This window comes from Lissotriton helveticus, chromosome 11, assembly GCF_964261635.1.
Source record: "Lissotriton helveticus chromosome 11, aLisHel1.1, whole genome shotgun sequence".
NCBI lineage: Eukaryota > Metazoa > Chordata > Amphibia > Caudata > Salamandridae > Lissotriton > Lissotriton helveticus.
Genome location: NC_136072.1, coordinates 349,971,027 through 349,995,478, shown reverse-complemented (window position 1 = coordinate 349,995,478; position 24,452 = coordinate 349,971,027).

The window sequence follows — 24,452 nt, the reverse complement described above, 5'->3', positions numbered from 1 at the left end:
GCTTAGCGAAAGGAGGCGCGGTTAAAAGGAGCAAATGCGCACTTCCGCGCATGCGTTATTCCTTGGATTCCTGTAATGGCTGATGGTCCTCGAAGCGGCAGGTTGTTGGGATTCAGGGGCAGCGGGTGCCTTCTGTCTAGTTTCCCGTCCTCCGGTCTTTCCCTGTGTACCAAGTGTATGCATGAATTTATGGACGCTCCCTTGGGGTTGCTTTATAAGGGCCTGCCTCCAGGAAACCGGTGCTTGGTTTCTTTGATGGTCCCTTGCCTTGGGATTTCCTGTTCCTGTTTTCTTCCCTTGCTCTTTCCTGAGAGAGGTCTACGGCTGTTAGCCTCTGGAGGGCTGTTTGCTGATTCCCCTTTTTGTCCTCTCTCCCTTATCTGTTTGTTATCCTGCCCCCTTTAGCTTTTCTTGAAGTCAGTTGGGACCTTTTGTTAACAAGAGACCCCAGCGATCACGCGGCTGTGTATTTCATTAAGAGCTGGGCGTTTCTTTTACTTCCTGGGTTTTTGTAGACAACCACCTTGTTGTGCATCTTTTGGGTGGTTTTACGAAGGGGCTGAACAACGGCCGTTTTTTGTGCCACCTTCGTGTTTTTAGATCCAAGGTTTTTTTTTTGGGTGCTTTCCTTGTCTTGTGGACACCTTTTTTCCCCCTTCCTGGCCCCTACCTTGCCCTTATCCTGTTTACGCCACCCCCCTTCTTGCTACTCTCAATATCCCTCCAAGAGTGTGTGGCTGGTCTGGGTTACCGGGCGGACCTTTGATACTGGAAAACGTCTTTCCCCTGTGTTTGTTAAAGCTACTCCTGAGCAGTGACCAGGGTAAGCGGGGAAGTTGGTGGGTTTGTGTGCGTACTTGGTATACAGTAGGTGGGTTCGGTGTGTGTAATCTTGTTCCCCTTTTTGTCTTTAAGGTCCTGGCTGGGGTCGAGTGGTCTGCTGCCGGGGGATCTGAAGAGACACGCTGCGTTACCCAAGACCTTGAGTTTCCCTGTTTTGTTTACCCACCCTCTCCCTGCATCATGGTTTTCCATCACCTGGAGTTATACTTGTGGGTGTTGGGGAGCTACGGTGGGGGTAGGGGATTGGGACATTCTTCATTCTGCGGTGTTGGGTTGGTTGGCAGGCGGAATCAGGTCTCAGCTCTGTCTCTCACTACGCGTCTTTGGGAATCAGTATACGGAACAAAGTGGGGGGAACTTACTGTGATGCAAACAGCACCTCCTTCAGCTCCGCTAATTAAGTAAGCACCATTTTAGACTGTTGGTAAAGCCTCCGGATGGAGGGAAGCCGTGAATTTCAAAGAGTTTGTTTGGGTGATTCATAGAACGTTTGATACTTGGACAGCGTGTTGATCCCCCATCAGGAGTAGCGCTGAGAGAAGCAATTAATCTGATTAGGGCGGCGTTTTTTAGACCCGGCAGAAGCCATTCCTGTTTTGTCTATTGGCCAACAAATTTCTGGAAGGGTCGATCAGCATTGTAAATACGAGACAAGCCAAACATTTACGCCTGGTTTCTATTTTTGTTTTGACATTGAGTTTGCCGTATAAAGAGACTGCAAAGGTTACCGCCGGATGACGAGGTGTTTTGGTTTCAGATGAATGAATGCACAGGGGTCTGCAGTTAAGGAAACCAGGGTTTAGCAAGAATTATTGAGAGTAGACTTTGTTAGTGCCTCTGTTATGTTCATGGTGTCTGCTTATATTTTACAGATCCTTTTGTCCTTGCAGACCCTACCCTTTCTTTTCCCCCGCCTGATCTGACTTGAACTCAGTGTCATTAATTCTGAGTTCCGAACGATCTGGAAGTGGAACCCTTATAGCATCTTCCTGATCCTGAGGAGTGTCGCAAACCTGACAGAATTATGCTCCCAAGAAGGTTGCTCCTCCTGGTCAAGTTGGTGGCTATAATGACCACTTTGGAAGATGTGATGCAGGTCTTGGAGGCCTTGCAGCAGGAACTTGCCACGTCCCGGTTGGAAACAGCCACTTTGAGGGAAAGGGTAGATAGAACAATTAGGAATCCCTTTGATGCTAATGCAGCAGCAGTTCCTCCCATTCAGGTCACGGTAGCACCTCCTATCCCATTGGCTACCCCAGAAAGATACGCTGGAGACCCCCATAGAGTAAAGGTGTTTCTTACGAAGATACTGTTGCACTTCTCCTGTCGGCCTTCATCGTTTCCTACCAACCACGCAAGAGTGGCTTTTGCCATTTCACACCTCAGCGGAGACGCGGCAAACTGGGCCGTTCCCTTAATGTGCAGTAATAATGCGGTTTTGTCCGACTGGGACGCTTTTAGAAGCGCGTTTGAGGGGGTGTTCGATAGGAGAACGACCTCCTTCAGTGCCGATAAGGAGTTGTTATCTTTGCGGCAGGGAAAAGGCGATCTGGTTACTTACCTCACCAGCTCCAACAGATTAGTGGCTGAGGCTGCATGGCCTGAGGAGAAGCGTATGTTTCTGTTTTATCAGGGTCTGTGTGGAGAGCTCAAAGATGTGATAGCGAGAATTGACCCTCAACCACGCACGTGTGCGGATTTGGTCAGTCTATCATTGCGTCTGGATGGGCGCATATTTGACAGAGGAGTTGATAAGGGGCTCAAAGCAGAGGCATCCCCGGGGGAAGTAGGCGGGGAGCCTATGGAGATCGGGGCGGTGAGGGCTCCGTTGTCTCGCACAGAAAGAGAGAACCGTCGCACACAGGGACTGTGTATGTATTGCGGCAAGAGAGGTCACTATGTTCGCGAATTCCCTACTAAGCCTAAGGCGTAGAGTCCTTCGTTTCGGGCTAAAAAAGCAGCTGTTACCAAATTAGGTCTGGAGGGTGGCTTACCTGATAGCGTCCAGGGTGACGAAAGACCGGGTATGAGAATACCATCCCTTGCATCGGACCTCCCCTCTGCCTCTCGGACCACTGTGAGCTGCTGTCTGGCGTTTTTCGGATTCTGGTCTCTTTGCCAAAGCGCCGGGACACCCTATTGGGTAGCCGTGCGCTATAGAAGAGATCGTACATAACATAACATATAGTGCTGCAAGGCGGATTGGACGTTGGCTCACATGTCCACCAGGTATTGGCCATGTTAGACTCGGGGGCCACTGGCAACTTTATTGACAGTGGTTTGGTTCGCATGTTGTCCTCCTTAGGGGTGGTTTCAAAGAAGGTTCCTGAAGAGGTGGTGGCGGTGGACGGCAAGCTTTTGAAGTCAGGCATGATCACCACTCAGACTAAGGTGTTGAGACTAATCCTCTCGAGCGGGGGGATGCAACACACAGAAGATATAGTGCTGAATATCATAGATGCACCTCAGTATGAGCTCATCCTGGGAATGCCGTGGTTATGTCAGCATAATCCTACAGTGAACTGGGCAGACAGGGCTGTGAGGTTCCCCTCAGCCTTTTGCAGTGAACACTGTATGAGAGAAGCTAGGTCACCCGCGGTAGCATTGGCATCATCCTGGTGCGTGGCTACAGTGGTCGAAAAAGAGGTCAGGTTACCATCGGAAACCAGGCTTTTGCAGAAGTCTTCAACAAAGCAAAAGCAGAGAAGCTACCGCCTCATCGACGATATGATTGTCGGATCGATTTGGTAGACGAAAACATTCACCCGGCTTGTAGGGTGTATGCTCTGTCAGAGCCTGAAACGGTGCATCTTTGCGTGTATCTGGACAACTGTGTCAAGTTGGGGTTCATCCGTCCTTCTAGGTCTCCGGCAGCCTCCCCTTTGTTCTTCATCTCGAAAGCCAATGGCGATTTGAGAGCTTGCTGTGATTATCGGATGTTGAACAAAAACACCATTAGGAACAGATATCCGCTCCCCCTCATCAGTGTGTTGTTGGAGCAGGTTCGTGATGCTGGGGTATACACTAGGCTTATCTGCGAGGAGCGTACCATTTGGTGCGCGTTAGGCAAAGGGATGAGTGGAAGACAGCCTTCAAAACAAGGTACAGGCTGTATGAGTATCTGGTAATGCCGTTCGGGTTGTGCAACGCCCCGGCGGCATGCCAGTACTTCTTGAATGAAGTGTTGTCTGAGTTCGTGGACTTATTTGTTATCGTTTACTTGGATGACATCCTCATCTATTCAGACAAGACCCAGGACCATTATCACCATGTGTGTAGGGTGTTAGAGAGGCTCCAGCAACATGCACTCTTCTGCAAATTAAGTAAATGCGAGTTCAGTGTAACAGAGGTGGAATTTCTAGGGGTGAATCTGAGTCCAAAAGGGCTGTGCATGTCTGAGCGCAAAGTACAAGCGGTGTTGGATTGGCCCACACCTAAAAACATCAGGGAAGTTCAGAGCTTCCTAGGGTTCGTGAACTTTTACAGTCGCTTCATCAGCAATTTCTCACAGAAAGCGGTACCCATCACACGTTTGCTTAGGAAAGAAACAGCTTTTGCATGGAACCCCAAGGCGACAAGGGCTTTCGAGGATCTAAAGAGGGCTTTCACAACGGCCCCGGTGTTGAGACACCCACATCTGGAGGCGCCATTCATCATGGAGGCGGATGCCTCCGACGTGGCCATAGACGCGGTTCTTTCTCAGAGTGATAAGGATACTGGGCGGTTGCACCCGGTGGCATATTTATCCAAGAAGCTAGACAAAGCAGAAAGCAACTATACCATTGTGGAGAAGGAGCTCCTATCCATAAAGAAGGCTTTTCAGGAATGGCGGTCGTACCTGTTGGGGGCCCGTCACCCTGTTACGGTATACTCCGACCATAAGAACCTGCAATACATGCAGTTGGCTCGTCATTTCACCCAGAGACAGATGAGATGGACTCTCTTCTTTGCGGAATACGATTTTCACATTACGTTCCGACCAGGAGCCGACAATCGCAAGGCGGACGCCTTATCTCGACAAGAGAGCCCCGGGGACCAGGACGTCCATGCACCCATGGCTATTATCCCTAAGGAGAAGGTCATATGTGTAGTGGAAGCTGAATCATTCCTGAGGGAGATACGCGAAAGCCGTTCAAAGGAAAGATGGGAAGCCTGGGCTGAGGGAGTGGACGGATGAACTGTGAGGGAAGGACTCCCCTTCTTTAATGACAAGTTATTTCTACCTACCCAGGTGCTGCAAAGAAAGGCGTTTCTTTGGTGTCATCAGTCGCCCTTGGCTGGTCATCCTGGAATAAAAAAAACATTAGAGCTGTTACAGCGTCACTTCTGGTGGGAGCTCATGTCTGCTCAGGTCAAGAAATGGGTATTCCTGTGCGAGACATGCGCCAGAGGGAAGTCGGACAAAACCAAAATGAGGGGGAAACTTATGCCAATGCCCATGCCTCCTCACCTGGCTCTGCTTTCTGGTCCTAAAAAGGTATCTATACACACGGGACCCTAATTTTGGGCCGTTGTATCCATGGCAGGGTTCTTTTCTTTCTCTATTGGTCTTCTTCCCCCCTTACCTGCCCTGTATACTGTATCCCCTGGGGAACCACTTTTTTTGTCTGTAGTTACTTCACAGCCCGGAGCTGTGGGGGTTTGGGATCCACAGAGGAACTGGGACAAATTATCCATTAGGTGAGTGATGGTGTGAATGGTGAATGTGAACTGATTTGTGACATATGCTACTTCCTTAATTAAGGAATCTCTATAGGAAAGGACGCCCTTATATACAATTCTGACTAAAAATATAGAGTGACCCTCTAATTCCTTGATAGTGGTCTTATCTTCTGTAATCCTTTTCTCTCACTTTAGCATGGACAGCATTAAGACCTTCGGGTTCTCTGATGATGACTATGCTAAGATGATTGGCCTACCAACAGACAGCAATCCTCAATGTTCCTCCTCGAGAGGTCTAAATTTGAGAGTGGACCAAGCTTTTGAATTTACGCAAAAAAACAAGAGAACTGAACTTCATGCCCAGTTCATGCTTGACTATCTTCGAGCAGGAACGATACCTATCGGACTTAGAGTACGAAATATACCTGGGCTAATCGTAGAAATCAGACAGTTCCTGGAGCGCTGGGCATTAATATCCAACCGGTGCTCCAGGGACTGGATGATGCTGATTGTGGAAACAGCAAGAGGCATCATTGATATTCTCAATAAAGAAATTAGGGAACTGGAGGAAAAATTAAAGGAAGGGAATGCCGTCGATCTGGGAAAGCAGAAACTCGAAGAGATCCAAATTGAATTGGATTCCTTCAGTGATTATCTGCTCAAAAGAAAAACTGAGAAACTCCGTAAAGACTTCACCCAGGAGAGGGCATATCCCTATTTATCCACAGGGTTCTATACCAACTCGGACCCCAATTACCAACACAACCAAGCACCTAGATGGGGGTCATAAAAGAATAACGACCTTCTCATGTCGTACAGGCCTCAGCCTGGCCCGCTAGTGCAAGGGGGTTCGCCCTTCTGCGCACGAAGTCCTCAGACCCAGGAGAATAAGTTGGCACGGAAACTGGAATTGCAAAACATAGAATTTATTACATCTCATGAGATGGTGCTAAAGTTCAGACAGTACCCTTCGGCACTATGAGAAGTAGCACAAAGGGCTACCGGACACATGGTTTATTTATACCCACACAGGGGCTCAAGAGAAGGCGGTACAAGGCACAACAGCACATTTTATGTCCATACAAGGCAATATCGAGAAGCAGAATCGATCAGTGGGAGGAGTTAACAGTCTTGGGGTCTCGGCTAACACATTCCAATCTAGAGTTAACCTTTAGCAGATGTGGACCCTAACGGTCAGCGGCAAAACACAGAGATGCTATTATTAGACTGTTGTCGGGCAGATTCAAAGACCATGAGCAGAGAGTTAGGACAACGCACATGGTCGACACGAGGCAATGTGTGGCAGACAAAATGACTGCCGTAAATACAAAATGGATGCCGCCAAATGTCAAGATAACGGCCAAAACTCGATGTCTTTTGCTAACGCTCAACTCAATCGACGTTATAATACAACAGACGACCCTTTTAGCGTTAGCTAAAGACATAGGCTCTTTTAGGATAATCTGTGCATTCATCTCGTATATCTATGCACATTATATTGGTCACTTCCTTGTCCACTAATTGTTGCGCTTTTATGGCATTTCGTCTGGGCGGTATGCAGGCAGTTATGCACATAGAACATAGCATTGGACCACAGTGTATACATAAGCAACAGGTGAAAATCAATGCAATTGCAACACACAGGATAGTCAATAGTTTCCATCCCCAGGCAGAAATCAGAGCCCAAAACCATCCCGCAAATGTCCAGGTACCATTCTTCTCATGAATATCAGAAGCTATTTTATGCAGTTTAAGAATTGCTTCATAGACAGAAGGCGAATTATAGGGTATATACACGCAACAACTACTTCTGATGACCTTACATGCTCCTCCTCTATCAGCTAACATGACATCTAGAACCATACGGTTCTGAAGAGTTACAATTCTAGCAATTTGTAACTCCTCAGTAATATTACCAAGTGCTACAGCAGTTTCATTAGTGACAGCTTCCACTACTCTAGTTAATCGTCGTATTTTCCTGCTGTTTAAAGCAGCACCCACAAACGGAAACAGGCCTAAATTAAAATCAACATATTGCTGCAGACTAGTGTCCGCCTGATCAATATCATCAATTCGAATGGTTCGTTTATATCGATTCATAGAAATATTTTGAAACAGTTTAAAATCTCGATGATAAGAAGCAGGTGCAAGGAAAACAGGTGGCAATAGGAAGGATACATAACAAACACCAGACCATCCTATAGGTAATATATGATAACCGTGACTTCCACATACTAGATATGTGTTATGTGAAGCCAAAAATTTACTATTGTTTATTCCATCTAAGTTTTACACAACAACACATTCGCTGGTCCCCACTGGAATTCGTCCAGTACTTTGCATGCACAAGTTCGCTTTGGTTCGTGTCACAGTAATCACAGATTCATTGTTCGTGGTAGAGTCTCTCGTATGGGTGAAAACATAAGGCGTAGATGCATTATCCGGTCGATATTCTTCCCATTCCCATATAGTTCCATTCGCCTGAGAATAACCATGTTCATCTTGATAACACTCTTTATTCAAGCGGAAGAGAAGTCCACCTACAGTAGGTTTCCTGTTCGAAAAGAGAAGAGTGTACCAAGCTCGACAAGAACCATTATGCGAAAAGGGAAGTGGAATAAATGGCGTTCCACCTTTCTTCTGATGAGCTGGAAGCATACCACAAATCCAGCAGTTTGTGGTATTTGTAGCATCATGGGTATGGTGTAGCATCTGGACAAAGGTATTGTTCAAGTAAGATTCTCGATGCTTATGCTCATGATAGGGAAGAGTGAAGTGCTGATGCTCTTCCGGAATCGGAGTAGTAGGAACCATAAGAAATTTTCGAGCAGGGCTCGCTATCTCAATCAAGCAAGTAGTTACTGCAATAACTAACAATACAACAAAAACACTCGACACTCCCAAAATCCTTTTCTTAGTGGCATTCATAGTCTCAGAAGTCTTCTTCAAACTAAAAAACAGAAAAAATATAAAATAGTCAATGAGCTCTTTACCCTGGGCAGCCGTTGGTTTCTTCGCCACAGATCAAGACAGGTGTCACTACACTACGCAGGGCTGAGCCCCCTCCCTTGTCATATCGGCATTCCGTTTACTACCCAGAGTGGTTGCTCAACCAGTCTCGCAACAAAAAAACCCTTCAAAGCCTTTTCTTCAATCTCAAATTATAACGTGCGGCTCCAGAAGTTGTCTGGTCCGAGAAGAACTCCGCAGATCCGTCAGGTGATACAGCAGGGCCTTTCTCTGTAGCTAGAATATCTCGATGATCAGTCAAGACAGCAGAATCCACCAAGGTCGATGATACCTTGCGACAATGGGCACTGTGAACCCAGTTGCGCCTGTTGGTCGTCCGGACTGCCATCCTCGTTGCCAGGAGGACTTTCTCTGGTCCACGCCACCTCGGCTCCAAGCTGTTCGACCTCTCGAAAGACTTGATCATCACTAGATCTCCGGGATGGAGACCATGGCCCTCACCTTGGGATTTATCCGGGAGCGCTTCCCGAACCTGTTGATGAATAGAAACCAAGCTGTCAGTTAATTGTGCCAAATAGTCATTCATTAAAACACAAGGAACATCATACACAGATCTTGGCTTCGGAACTCCCTAGATGCTCATCGGCTGCCCAAACACTACCTCGTACGGGGTAAGACCCGTTCGAGAGTGTGGCACCGATCTAATGGATAATAGTGCCAATGGCAGCGCATCTGGCCATGTTAACTTCGTGGAGGCTTGGATTTTCGCAATTTTGAGCTTGAGAGTGCCATTATACCTTTCCACCAACCCTGCAGATTGTAGATGGAACACAGCATGAAATTTTTGCTTAATGCCTAATCCCTTCAGGACATACTTGATAACTTCCCCAATAAAATGAGGTCCGTTATCACTCCATAAAAGTCTGCAAACACCATACCTCGGGAAGAACTCCTTCAGTAGCACCTTAGCAGTAGTATTAGCCGTATTATCTTTCGTGGGGTATGCCTCAATCCATTTGCTGAAAGCACAAACCACCACTAGGACATACTTCAAATTATTACACCGCTCAAGTTGAATGTAGTCCATTTGCAAGACTTCAAAAGGTGCAGTCGGCGTAACAAAACCTCCAGATGGAGCTCGTGTCCCCTTTCCGGGATTGTATTACCAGCAAATCAAGCAAGATTGTACTACTCTCTTAGCTGTGTTGGCAATCTCAGGATGCTCCCAAACTTGCGTAAGCATTTTCGTCATTGCAAGAGCTCCAACATGTGCCACACCATGTGCCATCTGAACCATGGGTTGCACGAAGGCTATAGGCAGCTTCCATCGATCCATTTGCTTGTTTCTCCAGCAACCTTCATCATCTAACTCTCCTTCTTTAGACCATTGTTCACGTTCCTTATCAGAAGCTGTCTTCTGTATCTACTGTACTTCAGGCCTAGCATCGTACCATCTTTCAGCTTGCGACTTCACCACATACATAGAAGTGGTATCTCTCTGCATGGCAGTCTCACGTGCTATACGATCTACAAAAGCATTTCCTTGACCAATCTTGTCTGTAACTTTCTTATGTGCACTACACTTCACTATAGCAATTTCACTAAATCTCCGTGCATTATCTGCATTCCATGAGACGTAAGAAAGCCTCTTTCCTTCCAGAGTAGGCCAAAATCATGCGCTACTCCAAAAGCATAGCGGCTATCTGTGTAAACATTCACACACAAACCAGCACTGAGCTCACATGCTCATGTCAGCGCTATCAACTCAGCTGCTTGAGCCGATCTCTGTGGTATGCGAGCTGTCTCCACTATCGTCTCAAGTGTGGTGATTGCATATGTGGCTGAGGTCGTACCATCCGGTAATTTCAAACAAGACCCATCAACCCACAATTCACCATCTACATCTGGAAGGGGCGTATCCTGTAAATCAATGCGACCCTTTGTCTGTTCCTCAGTCAAAAAAATACAATTGTGCGTTTCTTGTAACTGAGGCTGAGTCACCGGATATGGCAACAAAGTAGCTGGGTTCAAAGTTGCACATCTCTTCAATGTAATGTGGGGGGATAACAGTGTCAATTCATATCCTGTAAGACGAGCACTAGTCAAGTGCTGCGTCTTTGTCTGATTTAAAAGAGCATCAACAGCATGTGGTACTAGCACTAACAATTTGTGTGACAAAACTATTTCCTCACTCTGTCGGATTGATACCGCTGTTGCTGCAACTGAACGAAAGCATCCAGGCAATGCTCTAGCAACAGGGTCAAGAACTGCGGAGAAATATGCACACGGGCGCTGCTTATCCCTGTGTAACTGGACCAACACTGACAATGCACATCCATCTTTCTCGTGCACGTAAAGTGTGAAAATCTTCGTGTAATCTGGTGTGCCTAACACTGGTGCTGAACAAAGAGCTTGTCGTAACTGTCGAAAAGCATTCTCACATTCATCTGTCCATGGGAGGGGTACAGGGGTATCTTTCGTAAAAAGTGCTAACAAAGGCTTAACAATGTGTGAAAATCCCCAAATCCACTGTCTACAAAAAGAAGTGAGACACAGAAATGGACGTACTCCCTTCTGTGTGATGGGAACTGGCGTGTCTAGAATTGCTTGTATCCCATCTGATGTCAATGCATGCCCCTCCTTAGACAAAAGGTGACCTAAGTAGGTTACCTTTGGTCTACAATATTGCAGTTTCTTTCGGGAGACTTTATGATGATGTGAAGCAAGAAAAGAAAGCAGAGACAACGTACATTTTTCACACTGTTCTGGGGTGTCGGCTACCAACAAGATGTCATCGACATATTGGATGAGAGCCACACCTTCGGTTAATTCAAAAGAATCAAGTTCCCTTTTTAATGCTTGGCTGTAAATACTCGGACTTTCAGTATAACCTTGGGGAACTCTACAGAATCGATACGATCGATTATTCAAAGTGAAGCCGAACAAATATCGGCTATCAGAATGAATAGGGATCGAGAAGAAAGCATTCTTCAAATCGATTACAGTAAATGTGGTAGTAGTCGGAGGGACTAAAGTAAGAAGTGTTGTAATGTCTGAAACCACAGGATATTGTGGTATCACAATCTTATTCACCTCCCTCAGATCAATAATGAACCTGTAAATTCGTGTATCTGAATCTTTCGTCAAAATCGGAAGAATCGGGCTGTTACAAACATTGTATGGGACCTCTTCAACAACCCCAACTTGTATCAAATCATGTACAATTCGTATAAGTGCTTCCTCTCCCTCCTGTGAAATACGATATTGTGGTAAACGAGGCAACACAGCTCCCTCCTTGACACTAATCTGGATCGGAGGAATAACCATCTGACCCACATCAGTGTCTGAGGTAGCCCATAAAGATGTAGGGAGTGAAGCCAATGCAGCATCTTCTTTAATCAAGCAAATTCTATCAGATTCAATATAATTATCATTTAGAATGACACGCACCCCTTCAGGAAAACATCGTATCGTAGCTCTAAAATGTTTTAACATATCAAGGCCAAAAATATTATCTGGAGTTTTCGGGGAAAGCAAAGACGGGCATGGAGCATCAAATTTATCAATAGAAAATAAAAGTGGTTGGGACAATGGGCTAAGGGAAGGTGTTCTATTGAACCCTATCGAAGTAATAGTTGTGCCAGACAGGGGAGCCCTCGGAACCAATTGTTTAGACAAAGCGCTACGTGTAGCTCCTGTATCGACCAGAAACCGATCAGTAGAGCCCAGAACATGTGCTGAAACATAGGGACCCGTCTGATCTACTGGGACTTCAACTGATTCCTTACCCCATCCTAGGCAATCCTATGCATGAGCAGAATCATACGAGCCAGAAGGGGCATAATCAGATTCTTGACATTGGTTTATCCGATCAAATGTGTTTTGTCTTTGTTGTGGGCGGGAATTCATATCGGATCTGGCTCGATCATTCGTAGTATCACGAGGCGCTGAGTAACCTGAGCCAGGCCCTCCTTGGCCCCGCTCCCGAGCCTCTCGTTGAGCTTGAAGCACTGGGCAATCTCGCGCCCAATGACCGAACTGTTTGCAATATACACATTGATTCGGAGCTACGTTTGAACGGCCAGAAGAAATATTGGAAGATGTTCGGCCACTTCTATCGTAATTTCTGTCAGAGCCCCTATCGTAACTTCTAGCAGGCGGACCGTACACTTGGGTTAACATAACTTTCGTTTTTAACTCCTTCGACTTCTTGTCCTCCGTCCCCTTCGCCTCCGCCTCCTGGCGCTCATAATACTGAGCCATCGTCAACACAGAGGCCGGAGAGGACGTAGTCCAAGAACTTTCACTAGCTTTTAATCGACTCGCTATACTGGGCAACAAATTTGAAACATATTTATCAACAAACAAATGCCTGCCAGTATCGTCAGTAAGAGACTGACCGCTAAAATCATGAAAGGCTTCCTCAAAACGAATAAAGAAATCCGAAACCGATTCATCTGCCTTTTGTTTACAGGACGCTAAAACAGTCCAATCAATGATTTTAGGGTGGATGACCGTTTTCAGTTTAGTTAAGATGGCTGCAGGGAGATCTAATATCAGTCTATGTGGTTTTTGGGCAGGCTCCCTATCCGCATCTATGCGCTCTAGCTCTTTCCATTCGGCTCCAAAAACAGCGCGATCATCAATTTTACGAACGGTCCTCCACATATCTGGGGGTAAAATGAGACCGAAAAACAAATCTATATCACATAAAGTCATAACACAAGAATTTAAAGCACCCTCGACTTTTTCATAAAAGGCGGCTGGATTTTTACGTGGGTCAGGTAACGCATTTTTAAGTGCCATTACATCTGCTCTATTCCAGGGAGTGTAAACCCAATTATAAATAAAATAGCCCTTCGCATCGACAGATTTTTTATCATCACTATCACCCGCTCCTTTAGGAGTAACATACAAAGGCGCGGCTTCCCGCATAGGTCTCATGACAACTGGTATCATCTTATCTGTCACGAAGATAGGACGTTGTGCCACTCCGGACGAATCAGTCTGTGGAACGGCGTCCGCAGCCTTTTTCTGCTCCTTCAGCTGTTTCGCCTCATCTTGTAATTTAACCAGCCGTCTAACGAAATCGTGTGCCTGGGGAAAAACAAGAAGACCATCACGTATGTGCTTATGATCAGCTGTGATATCAGCAGGTTCTAAAACATCGGAACACTTCCGAAACAGTTCAATGACTACATCGGCAAATGATGCAGTGAAATACATCTGCTCCTTTTCCGACGAATTCTGTACAGTAGCTAAAAGATCGGCAGCAGAATGTGTGCAACGCAATGCTTTACGGGCAACCTGTCTGATTTCAGCCGACCGTTCCGCAGACAGCAAAGATCGAGAGTCCCGTATTTTCTGCTGTTCTGAATCGGAGTCCTCATCACCCTCGGCCGGAGCAGACGGAGCGAGATACGGAGGTGGAGGTCGATCTAATAACAAAAAATCATCTTGGGGTTTATTAAGGAGAGAGGCTGACGGACAGGATATTGGCCAGATATCTGTAACCTACGTTCTTTTTCCTCTCGTTCCTGTATTTCTTTCGTTTTTCGTAACTCCAGCGCTTTCTCGTACACAGTCTTTCGCTGTTCTTTTTCAATCAACGCTTGCTCACGCTTCTCCTGCTGTCGTACTTCTTTCTCCCACATTCGCAAACTCTCAAACATATCACGTCTAGACTTCCGCTCAAACAAACAGCGCTCCACATATTCAACCTTTTGCGCATCAAACGACCCATGCAATGGCCAACGTAACTCAGGATCCTTTTTGGTATATTTATGCCACAATGTGCTGTACATTATGGCAGAAAGACCATACTTCACATACATATCTCGATTAGGAGTCCCCTCGGGGGGATTCCTCAAGTCGTAAACTGGCGCCACCAAACAAGTAGCACATCTTTCGAAGTGCGCGGCAAACAGGCATGCTTCAAAAATAGTGCAAGATATACACTACCATAGGTAAAGAGCGATTAAGGTACTTTCTTAGTACGACGCGCTATGCATAGGAAAGGCGGAGAAAAGCTCTGTGCATCGCCTGCCTATATGAATTGCAATCCATATATTGCTACATAGGACCCAAACCAAACCAAAGTAGACAAATCTATCCAAATACAAAGTGCTCGGGCAAGCGTTCCTAAAACTGCCTTACCAATACGGGAGCCTCAAAATTGCCAAAACCTACAACAGGTGGCAAATGCCGCAAGCAACTCTTACCAATCGTAGGCTGTCCAGGATCCAACTGCCAAGTTTCAAAATTCGACCAAACGGTCACTGCACGGCAAACCAGCAGGAGATCTCAATCGAGGACCGGCGCCACCTGGATGGTCGGATCAGAAAGTAAGGAAGGAACACCTCGGATACCAAGACGCGGGTCTTATCTGGTAGCGATCGCGACCTCAGCGAGATTCCGAACCTTCGTCACGACCAATCCTTCGGGCATCCGAGTCGCCGATGAGCCCCACGTGCCGGCGCCAATTTGTCGTACAGGCCTCAGCCTGGCCCGCTAGTGCAAGGGGGTTCGCCCTTCTGCGCACGAAGTCCTCAGACCCAGGAGAATAAGTTGGCACGGAAACTGGAATTGCAAAACATAGAATTTATTACATCTCATGAGATGGTGCTAAAGTTCAGACAGTACCCTTCGGCACTATGAGAAGTAACACAAAGGGCTACCGGACAGATGGTTTATTTATACCCACACAGGGGCTCAAGAGAAGGCGGTACAAGGCACAACAGCACATTTTATGTCCATACAAGGCAATATCGAGAAGCAGAATCGATCAGTGGGAGGAGTTAACAGTCTTGGGGTCTCGGCTAACACATTTCAATCTAGAGTTAACCTTTAGCAGATGTGGACCCTAACGGTCAGCGGCAAAACACAGAGATGCTATTTTTAGACTGTTGTCGGGCAGATTCAAAGACCATGAGCAGAGAGGTAGGACAACGCACATGGTCAACACGAGGCAATGTGTGGCAGACAAAATGGCTGCCGTAAATACAAAATGGATGCCGCCAAATGTCAAGATAACGGCCAAAACTCAATGTCCTTTGCTAACGCTCAACTCAATCGACGTTATAATACAACACTCAGACACCACGGACTCTGACAGAGATGTTCAAGAGGAATTCGATCATAATTTTGACCAGGGATATAATTCAAATCCCCAAAATAGACCCATACACTATGAAAGAAACACTCCCCAGAACCGTTTTTTGGGGAATTGCCAGGGCAACTCCCACCCGAGAACGAGATCTGCCCAAACGAGGAACTACCGTCCTGCTCAAGGCCAACCTCAGATGTATGTACAGACCAGGCAACAGCAGTACTGGAGAACGTAAGAGGCATCCCCATATTGAATCTCTCCAGCAAAGAATTGGACCATCTAGCCTCTGATTTACTATCTAGAGGTCTGATATTTGTACCTTCGGCCAACTTTAACAAGTTTGATTTTATGAAAGATGTACAATCATTTTCAAAAATTTGTCTTAAGAATTTCTTTGCTGACCGGCCATCTCTCGAACATGACTTAAATGCATCAGGATTAAAACCTCCTTCCTCCTTCATCCCCTCGCTAGAGACGTTAGGAAGTGAGGTTGAAATATTTGAAAAGGCGATCATGAGAAAAATGGAAAAAATTATCCAATATGTACCTATTCCGAACTCCAACCTATCCCCGCAAGAGAGAGACACCTTAAAGAATCTGGAACAAGACAGAAGCCTGACAATAAAACCTTGCGACAAGGGAGGAGGGATTGTAATTTTTGATACTTCCACCTATATCAATAAGATGACAGCCCTCCTCTCGTCGTCTGATTACTACACCAAAGTGACCCGTAACCCTGAACCCAAACTCAAATCTTGTATCTTGAGAATTGTAGAAGAAGCAGTTGAAGAAGGATACATCTGCCAACAGGAGGCGGAATTTCTGACTCCTAGCTTAACCAGACTCCCTATCATCTACGGGGTCCCCAAAACCCACAAAGACACCAGGGATCCCCCTAAGACCTATTGTTTCCACCATAGGGGCGGCGACCGAAAAACAATGGTAAACAACCTGGAATCCTTTGTGCGAGACACAGGCCACTTCATCGAACGAGTGGAGGGCTCCCCATTCTTCGAGGACAGGGAAATCCTCGTGACCCTGGATGTGGAATCCTTGTATTCCAACATCCCCCAGAAGGGAGCCTTTGACACGATTGAAAGAATCCTGAGTTACACCCCCGAGATTCAGAATGCCACTTTCATTCTCCAATGTCTTAAAATAGTCCTCTATGAGAACTATTTTGAGTTCAACAACACCACATATAAACAAATACGAGGAGTTAGCATGGGAGCAAGCTGTGCTCCCAGTGTTGCCTGCCTCTATGTGGGTGAGTTCGAAAGAACCAATATTTATAATGAACTGGCCCCCTTCCATGAAAATGTTAAAATATGGTCTCGATTTATCGATGACATATTTTTCATATGGAAGGGGGATCAGGATTCATTAGACGAATTCCTACTCTGGCTTAATGCAGCGGATCCTCATCTCCGGTTGACCCTACATTCTAGCAGAACGAGAATTGAATTCCTGGACATATGGGTAGAACAAAAGGAAAACCAACTTAGTGTATCCCTGTACACTAAGGAGTACGTTGCTACAGCATGCTTTCATCCCCGATGTCAGAGAGATAGTATTCCTTACAGCCAGTTTCTTCGAATTCGCAGAAACTGTACTGACATCGGGGATTTTTTACAACAAGCAGATATCTTGAAAGCAAAACTGAAATATCGCGGGTATCCGCCCAGACTAATCAAGGACTCGTTCAAGAGGGCGAGATACACTGACAGGGAACACTTATTTGGACCCCAACAAAGAGTCTGCATTGTAAAACACTCTGAATTGAACCACATAATAATCAACTCGAACTGGCATCTCCTCAATTTGAAAAACCACGATTCCCCCCTGGCCAAACCCATCTTTGCCTTTAAAAGAAACAAAAACCCTAAAAACCATTTGGTGAAAGGCAAACCACCGGAGGTGCTGCCCAGCACCCAATCTGGTATTGGGAATCTGGATCCCATCTTTGGCAACCACCAATGCGGCACCTGCCAGGCCTGTCCCCTAGCCATCGTGGGGGACACCATTACGATTGGCGACCGCAAGATCTCAGTAGCACGAAACAAAAAACTGACGAATTGCCGCACCTCTAATGTCATCTATGTAATTCTGTGCCCTTGCGGTTTGCCATATGTGGGAGAAACTGGTAGGGAGTGCCGCTTTCGCATAGGGGAACACAAATCTAACATTAGAAATGGAAAAACTTCAGCCCCTATTGTCAGTCACTGGATCAAAATGAACCACGCAGAAAAGGATCTGAGATGGTTCATCCTGGAAAAAATTCTACCAGGGAAGGGAACGAATCCCACTGCCCTCCGAAAGAAACGAGAGGTATACTGGATTTTTGTTACTTCAATCAGTCCCCAGAGGCCTTAATGAGGAATGCCCGTGGCCCCAATCAATTATCTGAAGGTTCACCCTCCCTGTTGATACCTATCTCAGAGACCAATTCTGGAATTGCCTCTACTGTGAAATGACCCGCATTCTTGAGAAACCTATATACGGTCTATGGTACTAAAAGAAAAAATCCCCCTCATTCTGTTCCCGCCCGCCCCCACCCTCCCCCCCCTGTCCCCCCCACCCCCGCGGTGGCGCATCCATTAGTACTCCCCCTGGGGGGCCCCTCTGGCGACCTCCCCTATTGAGACTAAGGACTAATGAACAATAAATTCTAACCCTCGAGAATGATGCGAAATAACCTCAGGAAGGGGTGCCCCATCTATAAAACCGCAGGAACACTCGACCACTACTGTATGCGCCCGCAGCTAGTCCGTCTTCAGTTACCACTCCACCCTCATAAAGTACAAACATCCCGGAGAGTATAGGAAAATATCCTATACTAGTCCTCTGTCTATTGCCATGACTATCCAGCTGGAGCGAATTCCGGAAGCTCATTTAAAGAGCAACACGAGAATCATGAAGGACCCGGCAATTTCGAAAGAGGCGGCGGCCCGGCATGATGACCCCCTGAGATCAGAGCTCCTGCCCTGGCGATTATGTAAGTGAAGAGATTTTGCCCCCTAGTGCCCCACACGTTAGAATTCGATAACCATGAGATTCGGGGGACGCAAGGAATCACTAGCCACTTCTCTTTTTTTGTACGACCGGCGTAACGGGGACCAGTATGCCGCTAACCGCCGTTGATGTGTAGTAACCGCACCTGTGACTATGACTGACTAGGTTGAGCACCTTCAACATTGCCACCTAGCTATCAGACGATTTTCGTTTGTTTTCTCACCCAGAGGAAGAATTTAACCCGAGACCTCGATGAGACTGCGTGCCTCGGCTAGGACAATCATACCGAGAGGAACAACGGTTAAAATCTCAAATATAGGTAAAGTGTAATTTTCTGTATGAATCCCGGTATCGGGTCCGTCACTACTACCCGTCGCCCCCCGGTGGATGGACCCGCCACCCTCCCTTAATGTATCTTGAAATTTCTTACTTAACATATTTCTAAACCCCATGTATTATTACTGTATCTAGAAATAGAAGACCCTTGTCCTGTCCCCTATCTGGACCCCGGACTCAGCCCTCTTGAATCCTGAGGACACCTAGTGGGCATTTATCCAAACAGGTAAATAATGAACCTTCTGACCCCCTTGCCTACTGATAGAGACTATGTACTTGTCATTTTTCCTCTGAGGTAGACTGAACGGCCATGTATTATGAGGGAAGGAATTGTTATCCTCGGACCCTCCCCTCTCACTATACCTAAACTAAATGTAATCTCTGTACAGGAATGGCCTACGTGAAATGAGCATACTGTCCTCCCCGTACCGATAAAACTTGAGAGGAAAAACCTCCGACCTGCCATAGCCCCGCTGCCTTAGAAATTACCCAGTGTATTCATCAGGTAAGACAACGGGAATTTATCCAATTTCACGACCTCCAGATTATGGCCTTGATTTTATGATCCCTTATAATGTATGAACCCTCATTGCTATTTGTACTCCCTGATGGGTCTGCTCTCTCCCCTTAGAAAAATCGTCTGAATGATGGAAGAACACCCTAACTAACTCGAACATACTAATAAATGACTGCTAGTTGTTGCTGGGACTCCTAATCTACTCTACCTGGCACCCTCCATCCTATTGGTAAGCCCCCTATTACTACTAGAATACCTTAGCGTAGAAGCCTTCTAGATCACAGGATTAATCTGGATAGTACCATCCTTGGGTCCCCATTAAAACAGTGATGAAACTAGATAGAATATGGCGTCCCCCCCCTAACTGAATCTAACGTAGCAAATGTTCCTTGATGTAAAGGAATAGGATGAATGAGGCAGAAACGGATGGATCAACTGAATGGAGAAACCTCCCAATTCCCTGTGATTCTTTAGAGGTTAATTAACCCGATAACAAGTATGATGTTAATATATTTGGAAACCTAGCTGGACCAGAATGTTCTTTGCCATTAAAACCTAAGATTGTATTCCCTATATACTTCTAAAACAAAGCACACTAACAGAAACACATTGTTATTCAGGATGAACTGTTCTGATATATGTTTTTATGTTGTTGCACAAAATGTATATATTCATGTATATATTGTAAAAAAAAAAAAAATTCTGTATCATAGTGTTGTTCCCCCCTCCACGGTACCTCCTGGCCCTGATGAAGGTGTGGCCCGATTTGGCCACTGCACCGAAACGCGCGTAGACGTCTAATGTCTTGAAGATATTGATCCTTAACCATCTGTTGGATCTGCCCCCCCCTTTTTCTCACCCGGCTTCCTATTGAATTCTATCTCTCTATAGCCGAAGTGTATTTCTATCTGACCTTCTATTCAGGCTACTGTGTACCATGATATGGTTTTTAACTTTAGTTATAAGTATCAGTGATATTGTATGACTGCGTTTTGAATGAGGATTGATGAGGTATGGGTGATGTTGTGTGGGACTTCACCGTGAAGTATTAATATTTATGAATTGTTATGCTTTATGACTTAATTGTTGAACCTATTTAAATAAGACTATATCAATTACAACTTGTGTGAATCTAACTACCAAAATAATAAAATGAAGAGAAAAATGGACTCTATACAAATGTTGTAATTGTCTAAATCTGGCTCTGCTTTCTGGTCCTAAAAAGGTATCTATACACATGGGACCCTAATTTTGGGCCGTTGTATCCACGGCAGGGTTCTTTTCTTTCTCTATTGGTCTTCTTCTCCCCTTACCTGCCGTGTATACTGTATCCCCTGGGGAACCCCCTTCTTTTCTGTGGGAGCTCATGTCTGCCCAGGTCAAGAAATGGGTATTCCTGTGCGTGACCTGCACCAGAGGGAAGTCAGACAAAACCAAAACCAGGGGGAAACTTATGCCAATACCCATGCCTCCTCACCCCTGGCACACCATCAGTCTCGACTTCATCACCGGGCTGCCCACAGAGATGGGCAAGTCAGCAGTGCTGGTGGTGGTCGACAGCCTGACCAAGATGGGTCACTTTGTGCCATGTAGGAACCTACCCACGGCGGGACAAACAGCTCAGCTGTTGTTGAGCGAAAGTGTCCGTCTGCACGGACTGCCAACAGTGATAGTGTCGGACAGGGGTCCTCAGTTCGTTGCTAGTTTCTGGAAAATGTGGTGCAAATCCTTACATATCGAGTCGGCCGTGTCCACCTTGTTCCACCCTCAAAAGGATGGACAGACCGAACGGCTCAACCAGACCCTAAAGTAGTACTTGCGGTGTTACTCCAAAGAAGCCCGGGAGTCCTGGGTCTCCCTGCTCTGGTTGGCTGAGCTCTCTTATAACAATGCTGTGCATAGCTCCACTGGCGTCTCTCCCTTTATGGCCAACTTCGGATATACTGCAAAGACACTCCCAGTGGTCATCCCCACAGAGGCGAAGGATCAACTAACGGTCCAGGCCCGTGTTAAGGCCTTGTTGATACTACACAAGAAAATGGCTGGACACCTGCTTCGGGCTAAGCAGGTCTATAAAAAATGGGAGGACAGACGGAGGGTGGATGGACCAGAGTACAAGGAGGGGGACCGGAAAAGGCTGTCCACGAAGAACATCCGGTTTAATCTCCGAAGTGTCTTTCACCCTCGTTTCATAGGCCCGTACGAAGTAATAAGGAAGGTAAACCCTGTGGCTTACAAGCTCCGACTGCCTGGAAGCCTGAGAATTCACCCAGTGTTCCACTGCAGCCTCCTGAAACCAGCTGGGCCCACGAGGAGAAAGGCCCCTCCTCCGATCCTCACGGATGATGGTGTGGAGTACGAAGTTCGTCGGGTCGTTTATGGTTTTTGGTGTCATGAAAGGGGTATTCGGCGGAAGAGGATTCCTGGGAGCCCAGTAGTTGAGTGCATGCCCCACGTGCGATTCGGTCCTTTTACAAAAGGTTTCCCGGGAAGCCTGGTTCTAGGAGGCGCATGGGAGGTGGGCCTACTGTCAGGATCTAAGCAGACATCGCCTGCCAAGGTCTAAGGGCTACAAGTCCCAGAAAGCTTAGCGGAAGGAGGCACGGTTAAAAGGAGCAAATGCGCACTTCCGCGCATGCGTAATTCCTTGGATTCCTGTAATGGCTGATGGTCCTCGAAGCGGCAGGTGAAGACCGCGTGAGCTTGCGAGTTGCCGAGTTCCTCTGCCCAGTGAAGAAGCACCCGAAGCGGAACAGGAGAATCTGGTCTTATTCTGCTGTAAGGTAGGGAGGGTCAGAGTTGGGTCTTGGCTCTGTCTCTCGCTACTCGTCTTTGAGAATCAGTATACGGAGCAAAGCGGGGGGAACTTACCGTGATGCAAACGGCTCCTCCTCCAGCTCCGCTAATTAAGTAAGCACCATTTTAGACTGTCGGTAAAGCCTGCGGATGGAGGGAAGCCGCGAATTTCAAAGAGTTCGTTTTGGGTGATTCATAGAACGCTGGATACTTGGACAGCGTGTTGAGCCCCCGTGAGGAGGAGCGCTGAGAGAAGCAATTAATCTGATTAGGGCGGCGGTTTTTAGACACCGCAGAAGCCATTCCTGTTTTGTCTATTGGCCTACAAAGTTCTGGAAGGGTCGATCAGCATTGTAAATACCATACTTCCTTTTGGCATGCTTGCAGCTGCAAGTCAAACATTTATGCCTGGTTTCTATTTTTGTTTTGACATTGAGTTTGCCGTATAAAGAGACTGCAAAGGTTACTGCCGGATGGCGAGGTGTTTTGGTTTCAGATGAATGAATGCACAGGGGTCTGCAGTTAAGGTAACCTGGGTTTAGCGAGAATTATTGAGAGTAGACTTTGTTAGTGTCTGTGTTATGTTCATGGTGTCTGCTTTTGTTTTACAGATCCTTTTTTCCTTCCAGTCCCTACCCTTCCTTTTCCCCCGCCTGATCTGACTTGAACTCAGTGTCATTAATTCTGAGTTCGGAACGATCTGGAAGTGGAACCCTTATAGCATCTTCCTGATGCTCAGGAGCGTCGCAAACCTGACAGTTCCCATGCCAGGATGGTATCAATCTTGAGATGCAGGGGCGTCACCTGGCCGCTCCCTACCTGGTGCCCCAAGTACACCATGGAACCTTGCCCGATCTGGCACTTACTCGCCTTGATTGAGAGGCCTGCCTTGCACAGTGCCATCAACACTTCCCAGAGGTGGTGCAGATGTTCTTCCCAATTGGTGCTGAACACTGCAATGTCATCCAGGTAGGCGGCACTGAAATCCTTCAGTCCAGCCAACACCTGGTTGGCCAACCTCTACAAGGGGGCATTCTTCATCCCAAAGGGTATAACCTGGAATTGGTAGTGCCCATATGGTGCGGAGAATGCTGACCTCTCTTTGGCCCCATCAGTCAAGGCGATCTGCCAGTACCCAGACATCAAATCAAACGTGCTAAGGTACCGTGCAGCCCCTAACCGATCAATGAGCTCATCAGCTCTGGGGATGTGGTGCGCGTCAGTCATGGTGACTGAATTGAGCCCTTGGTAGTCCACACAGAACCAGAGTTCAGGTGTGGCACCAGGCACGGCAGCCTTTGGGACCAAAACCACTGGGCTGGCCCATTGACTGTGGGAGGACTCAATCACTCCTAAAGCAAACATCTTGGAGACTTCCTCCTTGATGTAAGCCCTGACCTTGTCAGTCCCTCTGTAAGCCTTATGCTTCACAGGAGGACCGTTCAAATCATGACGCACCACTCAGTGACACCAGGAACCAAGGAAAACAAATCAGAGAATTGTCCCAACAGTTGGCGACAATCTTACTGCTGTTCAGTGGTCAGTGTGGCAGAGAGGCTGACACCATCCACTGACCCATCTTGCTTTGTTGCAGACAGGCGGTCAGGAAGAGGATTGGTCTCCTCCTCCATCCCATCATCCGTTGCAAGGAGCATGCCCACTTTGGACCTTTCTAAGTGGGGCTTCAGGCGGTTAACATGTAGGACCCGCAAAAGGTTCCTTGGAGACCGCAAGTTCACCAAGTAGGTGACATCACTCTTGCACTCCACCACCTCAAATGGACTGGTCCACCTGTCCTAGAGCGCACAAGGCTCTACAGGGGCCATGACCCAAACTTTCTGTCCACGCTGAAGCTCAATCAGAGTGGCATTCTGATCGTACCACCGCTTCATCTCTTTCTGGCTGGCTTCCAGATTCGCCTGAGCGAGCTCTCTGAAAAGCCGAGTCTGGTTCCTGAAGGCCAGCATGTAACTGTATACATCCTGGGGAGGTTTCCTGGGAGATTGGTCCCAGCCTTCCTTGACCAAACTCAAAGGTCATCTTACCGGGTGTCCATACAACAGTTCAAAGGCACTGAACCCTAGGGACTTTTGTGGCACCGCACGGTAAGCAAACAGAAGGCATGGCAAGAGGACATCCCACCTACGCCTCATTGGTTCTTCAAGACCCATGATCATACCTTTGAGGGTCCGGTTGAATCTCTCAACC